The following is a 6000-nucleotide window of genomic DNA, read 5'->3' as shown; positions in this document are numbered from 1 at the left end:
AATTAGCTTGCAAATTAGCTTACCACGCCTATTTTCATTCTCTGCTTTCGAATGACATCATATTCTAGGGTAACTCATCATTGAGTAAAAGAGTGTTCATTGCACAAAAGCGTGTAATCAGAATAATTGCTGGAGCTCATCCAAGATCATTCTGCAGACCCTTATTTAAAGAGCTAGGGATCTTCACTGTAGCCTCACAATATATATATATTCACTTAAATTTGTTATTAACAATCGGAACGAATTCAAAAGTAATAGCAGTGTAAATGGCTACAACACTAGGAGAAAGGATGATCTTCACTACTCAAGGTTAAATCTAACTTTGGCTCAGAAAGGGGTAAATTATGCTGCCACAAAAGTCTTTAGTCACTCACCTAATAGCATCAAAAGTATGACAGATAGCCATATAGCATTTAAAAGAAAATTAAAAGAATTTCGTAATGGAAACTCCTTCTACTGATTAGATGAATCTTTGGATATAGTAAGTGGGTAATTTCCCAAAACCCACAAAAAAATTAAAAATTTTAAGTGTCATGTAATATTTTGTGTAATGTAATATCTTGTATAGACATCTTTTATTAACCTGACACGTTCCACATCATGAAAGTTGGACAGTTGGTTAACGAAGTAAAACTTTTGATAGGTAAGGACTTAGTTATTTTGTTAGCAACAATACTTGTGTTCAGCATTTTGCAGAGGTTTTTTCATTGGTGTACGGAATTTGCACAGACTCGTAGATAACAGAGAGAAGTCTGCTTCGGTAGAGAGCAATTGCTGTGCACATTGAAACACTTTGACTGCAGATTCTGCAGGGAACATTTTGGCTGTAGATGTTGAAGAGAGCACTCGGTCTGGGGATTCTGAAGATGGATGTTCACACATTCAGCAGCTAATGTGTTGAAGACTGCAACAGATCATGGCGCTCGCAGTTTTCCACACTACTGAGAGAAGAATACGGTGCGAAATTGCTGCTTAGGAGAACAGGGTTTGTCACTTACCGAGCTTTTGTAGGCGTGTTAGCAGAATCAAGGAGGTTCCGCAAATCTTCGTGCCTGAAGACTCGTTCATGACTCAGTCAGTGATGTCATGTGCGTGTTGTAGTTTTTCATTGTTTTGGCGCAGTCAGGTAATCAGTGTGCGCCCACTGCAGGTTTGTTGTTGCTGTAACTCACTTGTAAGATGACGGTTCTGTCCCAGTCACCTAAACTATCCGGTTTTGCAGGTCATTTAAGTGTTGGATTAGAATTAATCCATGTTAATAATTGCCGAAAAACGTGTTCTCTGGATTTTTCAAGATCGAATAGATTCTGTTATCATTTCTTGTTCTTTTTTATGTTAGTGGGGAACTTTGTAATTGCTATGGTGTTTAGCGTCAGCGCCAAACAGTATGCGTCCTGGTAGTCGACATGTGTGCAAAATAAGTTCTGTTCAACAAGGTGTACGGAAACTGAATCATAACTCAAATGTGAAATGAGTAAACAAACATCACTGTAAAATGGATATAGTGTGAATACTCAGCTTATACATTGAAGATCTGCATGTGGCGCACTACAAGTCCTTTGCCTACTGATGGCGTCATACCGTAGGTCATTTGCGCCTGACTGAAATCAAAGTTCCACAAAGGTAACTGTCCTAGCCGTGAGTGGACGTTTTTGAGGCGCGGTTAACTCTATATAGTGATGTACGTCAATGTACGTCACTGTACCGCTAAGTGGTTCCGCTGGCGTCGCCGATGACTAGACTGGCTGGATCGCAAAGAGTAACTGTGGAGTAACTGACGAGTAACTGGATCTGCCGCTACAGACTGACAGTGTATATGCGGTCGAGTTTCACCCCGTGGTTGCGCTGCCGCACAGGGGGCATATGCCTGGACGGCGCCTGTTGCAGCAGCGACCACTGTTCGAGCGCCGCTGCACCTGGACTGCCAACATCGGAGTCTTCGACAATGACAGCCCTCTGTGTGGTAGCGATTGTGCAACCGTACCACAGTAGGGGCTAACGTGGACCAGTTTCCTGTTAGTTACAGATTGAGCTACAGTTTTATTAAAGAATGTAAGTCCACGAGGAGCAATCTGACTATCGGCTAGTCTAACATATGCGTATCGTTCTGGCATACGCAATAGTACGTCAGAAGCTCAGTTGATCCCTCACTGGTGGTAGGAAGACAGCACTGACTACCAAGCACTGTCTGCCAAATAGAAGATGTTAACTTTTGGTACTGATACAAATAAACGTGTTTTTTGCTGCTAAACATCAGCGTACTAACCTTCACTTGAAGTTACATTTTCTTACACACAATTCAATAAAATCTGACGTTTTAATTTCATAGAATGGGCGTATGATTAGTGAAACTGAACAGTTCAAATTTCTAGGTGTTCAGATAGACAGTAAACTGTCGTAGAAAGCCCACGTTTAGGATCTTGTTCACAGATTTAGTAAGTGACGGGTCGACACGAAAATTAGTCTACTTCGCTTATTTTCATTCACTTATGTCATACGGTATTATATTTTGGGGTAGCTCTGCCCAGCCGGCCGAGGTGGCCGAGCGGTTCTAGGCGCTACAGTCTGGAACCGCGCGACCGCTACGGCCGCAGGTTCGAATCCTGCCTCGGGCATGGATGTGTGTGACGTCCGTAGGTTAGTTAGGTTTAAGTAGTTCTAAGTTCTAGGGGACTGATGACCTCAGAAGTTAAGTCTCATAGTGCTCAGAGCCATTTAGCTCTGCCCATTCTCAAAGGATATTTTTGGCTCAGAAACGGGCAGTTGGGGCAATAAGTGGTGTAATTTCGCGAACCTCTTGTCGACCCCTGTTCGCTAGTCTGGTTTTTATTAACGATATCAGCTTATTCCGAAGAGTTAGAAGGTTTCCCTCAGTTAATACTAGGCAGAAATCGAATATGCATTTGGATCGGACTTTTTTAACTCTTGTGCAGTAAGGTGTGCGGTATACTGTTATATCCATTGTCAATAAACTACCACAAGAATTCAAAAATATTAGCATTCCACGCGCTTTCAAATCGAAACTGAAGAGTTTCCTCATGGGTCACTCCTCCTATTCTATGCAGGAGTTCCTTGAAAAATTAAGCTGATTCTTATGTTATATTGTTGATTCTGTTTACTTAAACTTATGGCTTGCCTTATTGGATATATTTTATCTGTTATTACGTTTATGTTGTAATTTCATGTACTGACGCGTTCCATAACCTTGGAAGATTTGCTCCTCAGTTTGGTCCTAAGGAACTATACGTGTAAATAAATAAATAAATAAATAAAATAACAAGTCTGTTTTCAGTAGGTCATAATGTTTTTTTTATAATTTTGGATCCGAATCATGGGACCATGACAGTTTCTCAGATCTGTAACTACATGCAACGCACTTTGTGGTTTGAAATGTGATTTATCTGTGGTTTGTGAGTAATCTGGTAATTTGTTTTCAAGCCAAAACTTACATGAACTTCGTATGTATAACTTACCGTACAGAGGAAATTGATAATGACCAAGCCACTAGAAAGCGGTTGTCCTCAAACGATGTAAAGGAGTTTGCTTTGTAGAGATGAGCAAGAAGTGCTAACATCCTCGGTTTCGTTGTTAATTAATATTTCACTTTCGATAACGTCTAACGTTGATCATCTTTGGTTATATCGTGGCTAATGCTTCACAGTGTGGGTTCCATACCAGCTCTTTTTTCTTTTTTTGTCCTGGTTGGCGTAGTTCCGCCCATGGAGGGTTTACGTTATCGTTCACTGCGATATCTCGTTTCCGTCGCTAACCTGTCGAAATATCAATGGTTGTCCAGGACGCTATCTCGCTGCAGCGTCCACTTCTTCTTGTATTGGTTGAAATCCCTTCCATCAAATTCTTAGGCCAACAGTCCTCCCCTAGAAGGCATACATGCCCACACCTTTGGCTGTGTCCACTACAGTAATGTGCTGGTTCATAATCTTACACATTTTTAGTTTCAACCCTCAGTGTCAACCTTCAGAAACACCTACAAAATCTCATCCTCATTGGAAATTCGTCTCTCTTAATTCTTTCAGCTATTTTCCACGTTTTTGGTGCACATGTTGCTATGCTTTCTACAACAGCTTTAAGTATCCTAGTTTGTGTTTCTAACGCCTGTACTCAATGAAACTCCATTTAATAGTTTGGTTGCTTGTCTGACTGGGCTAATGCTGTAGTAGTGTGGCAAAGCCACCATCACCCCACTCTGCATTGTTGCCAAATTTATTCAAGATGGCGGATCCAAGAAGGCAGCCATAGATGTGACAATATTGCACTGACATCATGGAAAGAAGTTCAAATTTTGATGGGAAAATAGGTCAATTAGTCTACCTCAACTAATCTAATTCCACTCCCTCCCTTTACCTCCCCCCTCCCCACCCTCCACTCATCTCCCATTCTGCATCTGGAAATCGGTGGGAAAAGGACTCATTCTGTGTCAGGCTGCCAGATAGTATTGATGTAAGTCTTTATTTTGCATGCACTGCAGTATGTTGTTTATTTAAACGATTTGAGTTGTCATTGATCGAGCACTAGACAGTAGCTCCATCCAGTAAGTTCATCTTGAGGTCTGGTGTCCAACTGACCTAGTTCACATCACCACCACCAGAGCGCGCTATTGGCTCTCCCCCTCCCCTAACACTCTGCTCCTATGACGTAATCCAACATGGCAGCTCACGGAGAAAATGGCGGGAAAGTCGCTCAGTCTGTGCTCAGCTTCCTGAGAGGCACTCCGTCTTCAGACCACAAGTGGCCCATCGGGACCATCAGCTGAGGATGTGGATAGGGGGCGTGTGGTCAGCACACCGCTCTCCCGGTCGTTATGATGGTTTTCTTTGACCGGAGCCGCTACTATTCGGTCGAGTAGCTGCTATAATGGTATCACTAGTCTGAGTGCACCCCGAAAAATGGCAACAGTGCATGGCGGCCCAGATTGTCACCCATCCAAGTGCCGGCCACGCCCGACAGCGCTTAACTTCGGTGACCTAACGGGAACCGGTGTATCCATTGCGGCAAGGCCGTTGCCCAGCTTCCTGAGAGGATGGACATGATTGCTTACTGTGTAATATGTGTTCAAGGGATGAGATGTCTGTGCTGGACACGGGACAGTTTAATGGGTACATTAGCTGTAATCACACAGCAGAGCACCTGCATAAAGCTTCAAAAGCAATGATATTTGGTGAATGTATGAAGAAGACGAATACACTTCATCAAATAATGAAGATGCAGCAGGATGAGGCTAAGTTACACTTTGCGACTCATGCTGATAAATTCGTGTGCTGTAACTGTAGATCATTCAACAAAAGTTCAGTCTGTCTTCCAAAGTGCAAGAGGCAAGAAGTTCACCCACTCCAGTGCAAATGTTCGTGGCACTGGATGTGGTGGCCACAGGGTAGCCATGTGCTAAGCACTTCCTGTTACCCTGGAAATACCCACAGCTCTCTGTCTCATCCCTAGGGCACGAATACTCCTAGGTGTTGAACACAAGGTGCTTCAGAAGTTGTTAAATCTAGTGATTAAGTAATGTGCAGAATATTGCCATGTATACCACCACACTTTAACACTGACTCTAAAAAGATCGCGCCGCACTTGTGAAACCTCCCTGAGACAATTTGTGTGCATTTGTGAGAAATAAGACATCCTTCCCTTGTTCTTGGGCACAAGCTACTTCAGGAGTTATTAGATATAATTGAATATGTCTCTAATCACACTTTCAAAAAGATCGCTGCTCAGTAATTTGCTTCAATTTAGCGATGTATATTGCTACACTTGAACATTGACTCTAAAAAGATCAAGGCACACTTGTGAAACCTCTCAGTCTTCATCCAGCCGTTCTCCCTGAGGCATTTCGTGAGCTTTTGTGGGATATAGATCCTGGAACCGATATCAGCTGCAGTATATGATTTTACTTTCCAAAACGACGAAGTTTGGATGTCGAAGTAAATGTCTCTGTGATTTTAAACAGGAGGCCCATCACTTTTCGAGTTTAAGCTGCTTGTT

Source organism: Schistocerca nitens, chromosome 8, assembly GCF_023898315.1.
Source record: "Schistocerca nitens isolate TAMUIC-IGC-003100 chromosome 8, iqSchNite1.1, whole genome shotgun sequence".
Classification (NCBI taxonomy): Eukaryota; Metazoa; Arthropoda; class Insecta; order Orthoptera; family Acrididae; genus Schistocerca; species Schistocerca nitens.
This window is presented reverse-complemented; position numbering follows the sequence as displayed.